Below are 15,517 nucleotides of genomic sequence, written 5' to 3'. Positions count from 1 at the left end.
TGTTTGCAGATGACACTGCATGTTATCGACTAATAAAGTCATCAGAAGATCAAAACAAATTACTAAACGATTTAGAAAAGATATCCGAATGGCACGAAAATTGGCAATTGGCCCTAAATAACGAAAAGTGTGAGGTCATCCACATGAGTGCTAAAAGGAGTTCGTTAAACTTCGGTTACACGATAAATCAATCTAATCTAAAGACAGTAAATTCAAATAAATACCTAGGAATTACAATTACGAACAACTTAAATTGGAAGGAGCACACAGAAAATGTTGTTGGGAAGGGTAACCAAAGACTGCGTTTTATTGGCAGAACACTTAGAAAATGTAACATCTACTAAGGAGACTGTCTACACTACGCTTGTCCGTCCTCTTTTAGAATACTACTGCGCGGTGTGGGATCCTTATCAGATAGGACTGACGGAGGACATCAAAAAAGTTCAAAGAACGGCAGCACGTTTTGTATTATCACGAAATATGGGAGAGAGTGTCACTGAAATAATACAGGATTTGGGCTGGACATTTTTAAAAGATAGGCACTTCCCATTGCGACGGAATCGTCTCACGAAATTCCAGTCACCAACTTTCTCCTCCGAATGCGAAAATATTTTGTTGACACCGATTTACATAGGGTGGAACGATCGCCACGATAAAATAAGTGTAATGAGAGCTCGTACGGAAAGATATAGGTGTTCCTTTTTCCGAGCGCTACACGAGATTAGAATAATAGAGAATTGTGAAGGTGGGCCGATGAACCCTCAGCCAGGCACCTAAATGTGATTTGCAGAGTATTCATGTGGAGGTAGATGTAGATGTAGGTTGCAACCACACACTCGATACTGCAATATTAGGCTTTATAAATAAATACACATTACCACCAGACCCGGCCCTAAAGTATAAATGAAAAATGTTTCCATCTAGCACTTGTATTTCAAAGAGCAATAATACCGATTATGGCTCCATATTTTTCCAAATTCGAAGTTCACTACCAGACATTTGGAAGGGCTATGTGGGTCACTCTGTTCGTATCGTAACACAGGCCTTGCGCTTATCATGTTTTGGTGTTCCGTGAGTGACATTTGCGTTGCTGCCAAATCAGCTTTTGAGAGATAATTCTGGCTTCTTTTTAGTACAGTTTAGCGTCAAATGACTGATTTAGCTGGGATCCGGAAGTATGTCTTCTTCCACTATCATTTGGCTTTTTTATGACTTTGGAAAGCCTGAAAATCATTGTTGATTGAAGGAAAATTAGTTGCGCTGAACTAAGATTTCAAGACACGTTTTAGCATCGCATGAAAATGTATTGCTATACTGGATTAAAAAGCATAAGAAAGAAATCTGAAGCCGTGTTGATGTGCGTTGCAGCCTCATCAGCATACACATACATTACACCAAAAACATAATTACGAAATATAGACAGCTGACAGCGTTACTGGAAACGCTGTTGCGGCATGACTGACATAAGAAAAGCATCGCAGCTTCACAATACTGAAGGAAGCTGTTCTAAAAAAAGCAGACTTTGATCTCCGCAGGATGAACTAGGAATCATAACTTTACAGTTGCAATAGACAATATGTTGTTGTTGTTGTTGCGGTCTTCAGTCATGAGACTGGTTTGATGCAGCTCTCCATGCTACTCTATCCTGTGCAAGCTTCTTCATCTCCCAGTACCTACTGCAGCCTACATCCTTCTCAATCTGCTTAGCGTGTTCATCTCTTGGTCTCCCTCTACGATTTTTACCCTCCACACTGCCCTCCAATACTAAATTGGTGATCCCTTGATGTCTCAGAACATGTCCTACCAACCGATCCCTTCTTCTAGTCAAGTTGTGCCACAAGTTCCTCTTCTCCCCAATTCTATTCAATACCTCCTCATTAGTTATGTGATCTATCATCTAATCTTCAGCATTCTTCTGTAGCACCACATTTCGAAAGCTTCTATTCTCTTCTTGTCTAAACTATTTATCGTCCACATTTCACTTCCATACATGGCTACACTCCATACAAATACTTTCAGACACGACTTCCTGACATTTAAATCTATACTCGATGTTAACAAATTTCTCTTCTTCAGAAACGCTTTCCTTGCCATCGCTAGTCTACATTTTATATCCTCTCTACTTCGACCATAATCAGTTATTTTGCTCTCCAAATAGAAAAACTCCCTTACTACTTTAACTGTCTCATTTCCTAATCTAATTCCCTCAGCATCACCCGACTTAATTCGACTACATTCCATTATCCTCGTTTTGCTTTTGTTGATGTTAATTTTATACCCTCCTTTCATGACACTGTCCATTCCGTTCAACTGCTCTTCCAAGTCCTTTGATGTCTCTGATAGAATTACAATGTCATCAGCGAACCTCAAAGTTTTTATTTCTTCTCCATGGATTTTAATACCTACTCGGAATTTTTCTTTTGTTTCTTTCACTGCTTGCTCAATAAACAGATTGAATAACATCGGGGATAGGCTACAACCCTGTCTCACTCCCTTCCCAACCACTGCTTCCCTTTCGTGTCCCCCGACTCTTATAACTGCCATCTGCTTTCTGTACAAATTGTAAATAGCCTTTCGCTCCCTGTATTTTATCCCTGCCACCTCCAGAATTTGAAAGAGAGTATTACAGTCAACAATGTCAAAAGCTTTCTCTAAGTCTACAAATGCTAGAAACGTAGGTTTGCCTTTCCTTAATCTAGCTTCTAAGATAAGCCGTAGGGTCAGTATTGCCTCACGTGTTCCAATATTTCTACGGAATCCCACCTGATCTTCCCCAAGATCGGCTTCTACTACTTTTTCCATTCGTCTGTAAATAATTCGCGTTAGTATTTTGCGGCCGTGACTTATTAAACTGATAGTTCGGTAATTTTCACATCTGTCAACACCTGCTTTCTTTGGGTTTGGAATTATTATATTCTTCTTGAAGTCTGAGGGTATTTCGCCTGTTTCATACATCTTGCTCACTAGATGGTAGAGTTTTGTCAGTACTGGTTCTCCCAAGACCGTCAGTAGTTCTAATGGAATGTTGCCTACTCCGGGGGCCTTGTTTCGACTCAGGTCTTTCAGTGCTCTGTCAAAGTCTTTACGCAGTATCATATCTCCCATTTCTTCTTCATCTACATCCTCTTCCATTTCCATAATATTGTCCTCAAGTACGTCGCATTTGTATAGACCCTCTATATACTCCTTCCACCTTTCTCCTTTCTCTTCTTTACTTAGAACTGGGTTTCCGTCTGAGCTCTTGATATTCATACAAGTGGTTCTCCTTTCCCCAAAGGTCTCTTTAATTTTCCTGTAAGCAGTATCTATTTTACCCCTAGTGAGATAAGCCTCTACATCCTGGCATTTGCCCTCTAGCCATCCCTGCTTATCCATTTTGCACTTCCTGTCGATCTCATTTTTGAGACGTTTGTATTCCTTTTTGCCTGCTTCATTTACTGCATTTTTATATTTTCTCCTTTCATCAATTAAATTCAATATTTCTTCTGTTACCCAAGGGTTTCTACTAGCCCTCATCTTTTTACCTATTTGATCCTCTGCTGCCTTCACTATTTCATCCCTCAAAGCTGCCCATTCTTTTTCTATTGTATTTCTTTCCCTCATTCCTGTCAATTGCTCCCTTATGCTCTCCCTGAAATTCTGTACAACCTCTGGTTCTTTCAGTTTATCCAGGTCCCATCTCCTTAAATTCCCACCTTTTTGCAGTTTCTTCAGTTTTAATCTACACTTCAGAACCAATAGATTGTGGTCAGAGTCCACATCTGCCCCTGGAAATGTCTTACAATTTAAAATCTGGTTCCTAAATCTCTGTCTTACCATTATATTATCTATGTGAAACCTTCTAGTATCTCCAGAGTTCTTCCACGTATAAAACCTTCTTTCATGATTCTTGAACCAAGTGTTAGCTATGATTAAGTTATGCTCTGCGCAAAATTCTACCAAACTGCTTCCTCTTTCATTTCTTAGCCCCAATCCATATTCACCTACTATGTTTCCTTCTCTCCCTTTTCCTACTGACGAATTCCAGTCACCCATGACTATTAAATTTTCGTCTCCCTTCACTACCTGAATAATTTCTTTTATCTCATCATACATTTCATCAATTTCTTCGTCATCTGCAGAGCTAGTTGGCATATAAACTTGTACTACTGTAGTAGGCGTGGGCTTTGTGTCTATCTTGGCCACAATAATGTGTTCACTATGCTGTTTGTAGTAGCTTACCCGCACTCCTATTTTTTTATTCAATACTAAACCTACTCCTGCATTACCCGTATTTGATTTTGTATTTATAACCCTGTATTCACCTGACCAAAAGTCTTGTTCCTCCTGCAACCGAACTTCACTAATTCCCACTATATCTAACTTTAACCTATCCATTTCCCTTTTTAAATTTTCTAACCTACCTGCCCGATTAAGGGATCTGACATTCCACGCTCCGATCCGTAGAACGCCAGTTTTCTTTCTCCTGATAACGACGTCCTCTAGCGTAGTCCCCGCCCGGAGATCCGAATGGGGGACTATTTTACTTCCGGAATATTTTACCCAAGAGGACGCCATCATCATTTAATCATACAGTAAAGCTGCATGTCCTCGGGAAGAATTACGGCTGTAGTTTCCCCTTGCTTTCAGCCGTTCGCAGTACCAGAACAGCAAGGCCATTTTAGTTAGTATTACAAGGCTAGATCAGTCAATCATCCAGACTGTTGCCCCTGCAACTACTGAAAAGGGTGCTGCCCCTCTTCAGGAACCACACGTTTGTCTGGCCTCTCAACAGATACCCCTCAGTTGTGGTTGCACCTACGGTACGGCTATCTGTATCGTTGAGGCACGCAAGCCTCCCCACCAACGGCAAGGTCCATGGTTCATGGGGGGATATACCACGACTAATAACTGAGGAGAGCAACAGTGAACTTCTGTGCAGTGGTGCAGTTGGCTAAGGATAAGAAACATCGAAATATTACAGTGTAAGAAGTAATGTAATATTACAGAGCAGATACTGTGAAGTTTGTCCTTTAAATACTAAGCAGACACATGATTTATATTTTTATTATGAGGAAAAGAAAGTTGTATGAAAGAAACTCACATGAAGATGATTATTTAAAAACATATTTACGCCAAAATATATTGCGTTTTTAAAATGGTCTGCTAGTTTATATGCATATCAAAGAAATAACTTTATTACAAATAAAAACTTCACTATATTACAATTGGTTTCATTTATGCTTTTTTCTGATTTTTTTATTGTAGACACATTTAGATTATTTCGTTTTGAAAAGTTGATAATACTGGTTATTTCATTGTTGGACTCGGCCCGAAATTGTCACTTCATTGAAATTCCGCATTCGGAATTTGTTCTAGTGAGCCAGTTACATATTTATAAGGACATGCCGATAAAGAAAGGTGAGTCTATACTGTGACTTGGGAATTCTGTGTGATAGCACTTCAGTTTAACTTGCAACGTTCGAACACTTTCTTCCGTTCGTACTGTTGTGAGGCAACAATCATGGCTGCACGGGAAGTGAAGGTAAATATTATTCAGCGGAAAGTATCTTGGGCTTTCTTTAAATGTGTTTCGTTATTGCGGTAATGTTGAGGCAATATTTTAAGACTATATTGCACGCGAGTGATGTCAATATGATCCCATTGTTCCTGAACCTTTCCCAATAATTATTATCTGTAGTTGATCGAATGTAGCGACTGCAGATGTATCACATTTAGTGCCTACCTTCAACAGTCTTGCCAGGCAGAGTGATTATTATTAATCCGGTGTGGGAGTGACATCGTCTTCTCATCACCCATGCTATAACGTCGAGTAAACTGACGCCATCGAAGTCTTCAAAGAGATAACATTTTGTCGTTCATGGGTGTCGGAATTTATTGACCATTAAAGGTGTCAACGCGTATTATAATTAGCATTAGGGTGCATATTGCGTTAGACAGACCAGTGTCTCAAACTGTGGTTTTCAAATTCACTTTGTGAGGTTTTAAAGAATCGATCTTTTCAATAATGACTGTAAAACCGCGGCGCATTTTTCTATCACAATGTGTCCACTGTGTTAGAGTACAACTACTATTCATTTTATGTGTCTTGGCTGAAACAATAGGTTAACTTGATAAGTATCAACATTATTATTCTGAGAATTGTGTGCCTCAGTGTTAATCTTTCATGCATTATTTATTGAGGGCAGTTATTGGTAAATGGGTATTAACGAAGAGAGTGATTAGCATCAGTCAAGCGTCCTAGTGCAGAATAATACATGCCAAAAGCCACCACATAAATATTACTTCTCTAATTAATGGAGTCATTTAAATGGCACTTTTTTTCTTTTTAATCTTTGTTATGTTGCGTAAATTTTGTGCACATCTCTGTTTTTGAGGAGTTGTCAATGTGCACCGATGCTACGTAATACTGTATGTATAACAGGTTGTCAGCGATCTTGTTCACTGTTCGCATGGTGATTATAGCCGCTTACGCCACGCAGCCGATAGTCACACTGACACACTCACGGCCTGTCTGATTGCTTAACTCGACACTATTCATTAAAACATTGCTAATTAGGAAACCGTGTGTAACGTAACGTGTCATTCTTAGACAATGTGTCTAATAGTGTATTTTAATACGACAGTATGCTATCTTAGGCAATTTATAATACTTAAAACACTTTATAATGACACTTTGAACCCAAAATCATGATTTTGTAAGTGTAAATGTATCATTGTAAATAAACTAGACTTTAAAGATGTGACATTCTGTTAACGAGAACAAAAAGTATTTTATTTTCCTTAAAGACCTGGGAAAAATTAATTTTCCCTTTAAGTTCAAAGGTTTTTTAGGTGCATATAGTGACCGACACCAGAAGTTTCCGCCTTTATAACGAAGTTAAAATTATGCTAAAGCTCCATAAGGGCAGAGTACTGACGCTGAAATCATTAACCCTTGGCTTCATGAGTGGCTGGACTCGCAAAAATGCATGAGAAGTGTTTATAAGACTTTACAACAGTCACGTAAGATTACTTATTAAAACAATATTATCAAGGTACGATGGGTTTTTTGAGACAGAATAGTTCTTGTTGTGATACTGTGACCTTCATTTTAGTATACGAAATATAGCATCATGAATTAAGTTATAACTTTTCACCGACTGAAAAACAGAATTTCAATTTCACACCTGGAGCTGTGGTCACGAAAAAATAAAAGAAGAAATATGTTACTCTGGTATTTTTAAATATATTTGTGTGTGTTTGCTGCATTTTTTACTATTTTTTCTGTCCAATCGATGTGGGCACAGGGCCACATGAAACGTCCTCTTTTTGGAGAACTTCAAGTTTCTGCAACCTGTGATGTTACAAAATAAAAGTGATGTTACTCAATGGAAAGTTGGAAATTGAGATTTAACTAACTGTTTTATCAATCACAATTTGCGTAAGAATCATGGATTGACCATTGTCATAAAATATTGCATTATGAGATGTGAATAGTTTTTACTTGCAGTTTCGCGTGGCTTGAGGCAGTCACAACTAGTGTGCTATTGATTAAGAAATTGCGTTATCATCTTTCTAATTACTTCATGATCGTAGATACGATCATACCCGGTTATGAAGTTATTGTTATGACAAAACAATTTCCTAAGGGACCAGAAAGTTCTTAAGGGCGCAAAAACAACTGTAACATCACACAAAAGGGGAAATTCAATATTAAAGCTGATGCAAGAAGACGATAAAACAGTTTTCTTTTTATCAATGTAACACGCGCATTGGACTGCTGATCTTGGTGTCTGTAATATTAGCAAAACGCATAATTGAAATGAAAATAATACTGAGGAGATAATAGAAATTAGTACTGCTAAATGATTCAGTATTCCCAGAACAAATATTTATTATAACTAAAACATATATCGTACCTTAAGCTTAATACTACAATGACGGTAGATTTTTATGTCCATATCATGTCCATTGAGCGCTCTTTTATATAGCTTTTGTCTTCTTTGAGTCGCTCGTGCGTCGTCACGGTAAGTTATAACAGTTCTTTACACTTCACTCAAACTTAGACATGACACGTTTATATACATTTAGTAAAAATTAGATCAGACTACCACAAATCTGCGTCCGTCTTACTCGAGAAAAACAGTACAAGTCTTTTTTAGCGCTCAAGGCTTCATTTGTTCTCCAGCGAACAAAACAGTGAAGGATCGCATATCTATCCGTATTTTTCAGTTTATATTGCCGCCCAAAGACGACGAATTACATTATTTAGAAAATTCCACCGTCGCCATGCAACGCCTCATTATACATTAATCATTATTTATAAACAAGTATTTGCCTTCTGGCTGAAAGTATTAACTACTCGTATTTGCTCTTTTAATGAAGTCAAAAATAGCGAATATCACATTGCCTCCCATGAGGAGAGAGGGAATGCCGAAGGATTACCTCGATCCTCATGTCCTCATGAGATATTCGTGATTTTTGGTGTGACATTTACATAATGTTACTGGCGTACTATGTACATAAATTGAAATTACATTTATAAACATATATCAGATATTTATCATTTTTCAAAATAAAGTTTTTCATTCTTTGTTCATCAGTCACTTCATTCCATAATACCAAGATTAACATTTATGTGCATATTTAAGTTTGGTCCATATTTGCTTATAACAATAAGTGAACGTTCATTTCGCACTTCAGGGGATAGAATTCAGAAATTACTTTCTCTTGAGCTTAACAACTAATACATGAGTACAGTGAGTGCTTATTTTCACTAAACTAGAGTGGACAATGTTCGAGCATCTGTTGACTCCTTGTGGTTCAATTACAGTTTAATAACGTAGCACTACACTTCGTGATGCTTTCACTTTCTGTGTTAGCTGTCTACGGCGTTCATCATGCAGTACATCTGTCCTTTCCACTGTGGTGCCAGGAATTCAAGTGGCTTCCCGGGTTTTCATTTACAATATGAAACAGAAGAAGTGGAAAATTATTAGTATAACTTACAACCTATTGGATACATTTGTTAAGGATCGGGACTGGTCTGGAGTTCAGGGTCTTCCTATAATGCACATTCATTTTCTTTGTCCATCAAGAGACAGGATTATAATTCATTTTAGCAGTGTTCAGGAGTGCCGGTATTAATGGCTTTAAGGCCTGAGTAATCTAACAATCTACTTCTCACTCATCTTAACTTCAACTCAAGAGAATTGCTTAATTTACGTATGAAAATGTAGTCACACAAGTGTACAAATGTCTTTCCTCCAGTATGTACGATGGAAGTCATGGCGGTTAGCAGTTTAAAGTTTGGATTGTTTGGTCACCCACATGTCAGCCACTCACAGCGGCTGCACAGTGTTGCGTGAGCTCCAATACTCAGTATCCGTTCGCGCTCAGGCTGTAACAGAGCTGCTGGTCGTCGATTGCTCCCTTTTTTTTTTTTTTTTTTGTGAACTTCGTAACACGCGAGTGCATCGATAAACACACCTCGCGTTTTCCATCGGAGGAGCCGGACACTGAAGCTGCCTCCATACTTCTCTGTCAACTGCCTCCCATGAGGCTCACAGGTAAGTGACGACGAATGTTTTAGCTGTCGCTGCACTTAGAACAACACTGAACTTTGCGTTGCACCTGTTGTCGTAGCCTTGACTTCTTTTTACACTTGCAGTACAACACTACCACTAATACACAGTGAACAGTTATTTTTATTCTGCACGTCGCACTTTAGTGTGCATCTTCACACAGCATTTGTGCTTAGTTCCTTCGCCGATAGAGTTCATTTACAAAACAATCAATTTTGCAGGTTTCCTCCATTGGTACAGAAAGACTTATATTCTACTATTTACAAAAGATCACTTGCGAGCTAATTTTTACAATTAATGGTCACTCCTTTTGTTAAGTCCAGTGAACAACTGCTTTATGAATGGACTCCTTATATCTCAAGGTTTACTTTCACTAGTGAACCTAAAAATATTCTTTCAAACTTTCTTTTATGTGCTCATCTCCTCATTATGAAAACTACAGGTTTCGCAACACTCGTTGCATTTATTCTTTAGTGCACCCAAGATCATTTTCTACTGTCACGCAGCATATCTACTACTTAACGAGTACACATTTAACGCTGAATCTTTTTTTTTCTTTTTGTGCTTTCCTTTGTGCTTGCCAAATTCTTTTTATATTTGAGGGCAGACTGGATAACAATAGGTCTCCCTCTTCGCTTCATGTACTCAGCAATCGTTCTCTGTTAAAAAAAATAGGTTAACGCGTGTCTACTATTTTTCGCATGAATGGAATTACCGACAGTTCACTGGGTTTACGCAACCGCTCCATAACAAACATTACCAAAGCTAGCGAAGTTCATCACGCTACGTGTCTCATTTCTCATAAGCACTGCTTTGCTTCGAAGCACACGTGCCTTTTACAAGTCGACCCTTGGTCTGGGTTAATGAACCAGGATCAAAAGGAACGGGCACAAGGAAAATGGCTTTCATAAGAGGAGTGTCTTAGGAGACATTTTTGCAATAAAATCTGCATGTAAATAAAATTATCATAATAAACATAGGCACATATATAAATTTCAACCTCTTTTATTACAGCAAGCTTTGCTACTTCTACGTCTTACTCTGGTTATAGTCAATATTAAGTTTAAATATCACTGCATTGCTTGTTCTTTAGATTAGCCTTCAATTAGGGTATTGAATGGTCGCTAGATTACACTAGAAATCTTCTGAAGATCTTTACTTGGATTTATTTGCTGTATGGTTATTTAGTACCTTGATTCTACTGAAATCAATTCATCAGCTAAAATTCCTCATATACTCTTTACATTGGGCTCAGATCACAGGGAAATAGTTTGCTTTCATAGCAATTAGTGGCCTCGTGGAGTACTTACGCTACATTATTGATGCTTCATGGTTTGCCTCTATTTGTACTGTATTTCAAATAACTTAGTTTACTACAGCTTATTGTCTCCTTGCGTGAACACATGTGGGTTACCACTTGTTTTTCCATTTAACAGCACGCTTTAACTGAACTTTAAGCTATTTCTTCTACTCCTGTCCACTGTCTGGACGGTTTGAACATGTACCCTTTTTTTTAAGCATGTAATTTGAGCTTTTACAACAGAATTTCAAGTACTTACATTACTAAATATAAATCTATAAATCTTCTTGTACCTTGAGAGAAGTGCTTATTTACGCATCCTCCTCCATTTCTCACCTTTACATATTTATATAGCTCCGGGCAATCACCTCGCAAGCACATTTTTTTTATACTAACTTAAAGCTAAATTGAAATTCTTTCTGCAACCTTAATTTCCTGCTTCAGCTTGTTGAAGAAATATCAGTTCATATGCATCACTATAAACAATTTTTCCATACATAGCATTTAATACTTAAAGTTTACATGTAGTAGCCGTTACCATGTAGTCAGTGCGCTGTTCAACACAATACCTATCATTAACAGTTCAGACAAGGAAATTTCCAGTACGCAAGAGGCAAGAAACCAAAACAGATTCTATCTGCAGTTGAGGCTGTGTCTGTAAACTAACTCTCTGTTTCAATGGACCAATCGCTCCCGATATGGAGCAACCCTGAATCGCCAATGATAAAACTTTTGAAACAGAAGACACCTGTCTGAAAAGACATGATGACATCACATTGTTGTTTGCTCCTGTATCAACAATGGCTGTGACAGGAATGTTGGCAATAGAAATCTTAATCGAAGCCTGGACCTGTTCATCATAAATGTCATTAATGTCTTTAGCTTCTAGGTCAGGTGCAAGGTCATCTCGTAAGTCGGTCTCATGGTCGTACCGTATCGCATTAACATACTCAGAATCAGAGTATTCTTTAGTACCCCCACTGGAACCGGCAGCGACCTCTAGGAGGCTGAAAGGCGCTGCCTCTAATTTTCCGCAGGATGTTTAACCTGTTTGTCATTCATGGCCTTAAGTGTTTGTTCCGTTTCATATTGGTGCTGGTTATGTGGTACAAATGCCGGTGTAAAGGGGTAAAATCCACTGGGTGCATTCACTTGTGAATAGAATACTTGAGACGGCTGATGTCGCCCGATCTTTTGGTTGCCGGCAAAACAATTTCCTTGTGAAGGAAAGTTCGCATTTGGTGCCATTTGAAAATTGTTCCGCGGTCCTCTATCCTGTGAAAAGTTGTTCTGATGTTGTGCTGAGTGGCCTCCGCCTTGCCCATGCCACTTGCTATTTTTCGACCTATAACTTTGATTGTACACTGGCCCATTTGAAAAATTACCAATCGTTTGTGGAGAATTTCCATACTGCTCAGGCGGAGAATTGAAGGGTGGGTTTCCGTACTGATGTTGTACCTGGTGGTTGTAAATTGGGTGGTATCTCTGTCGATTACTGTAATTGGTTTTCTGCTTCCGTTTAAAGTTATTGCCGTTTGCGTTTTCATGACCGCTGGCAGGTTGGTAACAGCGGTCGCAGTAGCTAGCTCTCTCCTTCGGCGAATTGTTGTCCGCGTGCGATGCATTCTGCTGGCTGCCAGGGAAGAATTTGCCGCTGCCAACCTTGGAGCGCACATCCTCGCTAATTAAATCTAAGGAATCCAGCACAGAAAGGAATACATCCGTGTCTTCTTCGGACACATTTACTAGTTTCTCTCTAATAGACACAGGGAGTTTGCTTTTGAGAATCATAATTACGTCCTTGGAAGAAATCGGAGAATCCCAGAATTTAATTTTTTGCTGGATACTTCTCGAAGTATCGCCGGAGACTTCCATGCTTCTCATTGAAAATTTCCGCATCATACACCTCCTTCCTTAATCTTTGCTGTACCCCATTACTCCAAAATTTTGCCAAGAACATTTTCTCAAACTCTTCATAATTCCTACACGTGTCTACCATTTCCGTTCCCCATAATGCTGCATCACCAGAAATAAAGCCAGTGACGAACTGAATACGCTGTCGGTCTGTCCAGCTCCTGGGAAATATGCCGGAAAAATTCTTTAGGAACACGATGGGGTGTATTTCTCGTTTCTGCGGATGAAAAACAGGAAAAGTGCGATGCTTAATCACACTTTCCTCTTGCATTAAACTCACAATTGTGGGCGGATCATTTAGTTTCCCTACTCGGGACTCAACAGGACTGTTGTTTTGCATGTAATCAGGCGGTGAACGATAAGGAGTTGACTGACATTCGTCACCGTCTAAAGAGTTGTTCCCTATAGTTTGCGTGTGCGTGTGCGGATTTTCTACCCAATTTCTCAGCATTCTGACTTCGTCCACTACTTGCTGCTTCCACTCGGGAAGATCCCGTGTAAGTGTCCTCCGAATCTGTCCCAATTCAGAAACCACTGTGTCTCCCGACTTACCAGGAGCAGCTAAGATTTCATAAGTTACATCCTTGACAGTCTCCCTAAGCTCCTCCCTGACCTTCTTTTCGATAAAAATATCTTTACCCTTTATCCATTCACCGTAGTGTTCCGACAATGCCTCTGCGTGTGCTTTCATGGTGCTCTTAACCTGTTCTTCAATATTGATTGAGTCTATCTGCCTCGACAGATCCTCCACTACACCTTCAATGTCAGATACTGCATTTCTAACTGAGTTTATTTCTTTGGTAGTTGCCTGAATTTTTGTGTTTAATGTTCCAGATACTTCAGCTATTTCACTTTTCACCTGTTTTTGCATTTTCTGAATTTGATCACTGATCTTAGTTTGCACCTCACCCAAATGGGTATTTAATTCAGCCGTAATTTCTTTATGCAGATCTGTTTTGATTGTGCCTAGCTCTGTTTTTAATGATTCGCTTACAGCATCTAATCGGGCGTTAACAGTCTCATTTTGTGTTTTCATAGCCTCATTTACTGCGTCAAACTGTTGTTTCAGCATTTCCATTAACGCACCGAGGTCATTTGTAGCCGCAGCGGGAAGAGTTTGGACTTTAGGGTCACTTTCCCCTGTTACAGACATGGTTAGTTCAGTTTCCACACGGGAACCTACCATTCGCGATCGTAAAGGGTATGGAATACTATTAACGTCTTCACTCCCGTCTCCTTTTGTCACCTGTCTCTGTTTACTATCTGCCATTTTCGTCAGTAAATCAGGTGCTACGCAAGGCTTTCGTCATTTGTCAGTGACGTGGTGAGTCCGCTAAGAGCACCGCTCTCGCGTGAGCAACAAATGAAATTCTATCTGGCGAGAAGACAAGATGGAACCTAACCGTTTCAGACAAATGAATGAAGATGCTCTTCACTGCAAATTGCGCACACTATCCACCATGTTGAAAATGCAACACAGCTATACTAACAATGGGGACAAATAATTTCTATTATCAGACTACGAAGAATTTTACTTTGAAAGATAAAATAAAGCAGATTTTCTATAGCGGGAAGGAGATAGAAAGGATGAGGATCGACTTGGAAAAGCAACGTTGCCACTGAAGCGCTACACTGCGTATGCAAAATTCTGACTTACTTTTTGATGGCTTGATTACCGCTACGTCGCCTCAGCAAATTCGCGTCTCTTTTCTTTTCTTTTCTCTCGGTAATTAAACTGCCTTATCAACCAGCATATTTTCCGTCTTCCTCTCAGAGAGATGATGTGTACATGAAACGACAGAACATTTATTGACACAAGCACATAGAAAATTTTTGGTCAAGTCCCTGTTCGGGTGCCAAGTGAGATGTTACAAAATAAAAGTGATGTTGTTATTCAATGGAAAGTTGGAAATTGAGATTTAACAAACTGTTTTATCAATCACAATTGGCTTAAGAATCATGGATTGACCATTGTCATAAAATATTGCATTATGAGATGTGAATAGTTTTTACTTGCAGTTTCGCGTGGCTTGAGGCAGTCACAACTAGTGTGCTATTGATTAAGAAATTGCGTTATCATCTTTCTAATTACTTCATGATCGTAGATACGATCATACCCGGTTGTGAAGTTATTGTTATGACAAAACAATTTCCTAAGGGACCAGAAAGTTCTTAAGGGCGCAAAAACAACTGTAACATCACACAAAAGGGAAATTCAATATTAAAGCTGATGCAAGAAGACGATAAAACAGTTTTCTTTTTATCAATGTAACACGCACATTGGACTGCTGATCTTGGTGTCTGTAATATTAGCAAAATGCATAATTGAAATGAAAATAATACTGAGGAGATAATAGAAATTAGTACTGCTAAATGATTCAGTATTCCCAAAACAAATATTTATTATAACTAAAACATATATCGTACCTTAAGCTTAATACTACAATGACGGTAGATTTTTATGTCCATATCATGTCCATTGAGCGCTCTTTTATATAGCCATTGTCTTCTTTGAGTCGCTCGTGCGTCGTCACGGTAAGTTATAACAGTTCTTTACACTTCACTCAAACTTAGACCTGACACGTTTATATACATTTAGTAAAAATTAGATCAGACTACCACAAATCTGCGTCCGTCTTACTCGAGAAAAACAGTACAAGTCTTTTTTAGCGCTCAAGGCTTCATTTGTTCTCCAGCGAACAAAATAGTGAAGGATCGCATATCTATCCGTATTTTT

Source organism: Schistocerca cancellata, chromosome 2 (assembly GCF_023864275.1).
Source record: "Schistocerca cancellata isolate TAMUIC-IGC-003103 chromosome 2, iqSchCanc2.1, whole genome shotgun sequence".
NCBI lineage: Eukaryota > Metazoa > Arthropoda > Insecta > Orthoptera > Acrididae > Schistocerca > Schistocerca cancellata.
The sequence above is the reverse complement of the archived record's forward strand: the minus strand, read 5'-3'. Positions refer to the sequence as shown.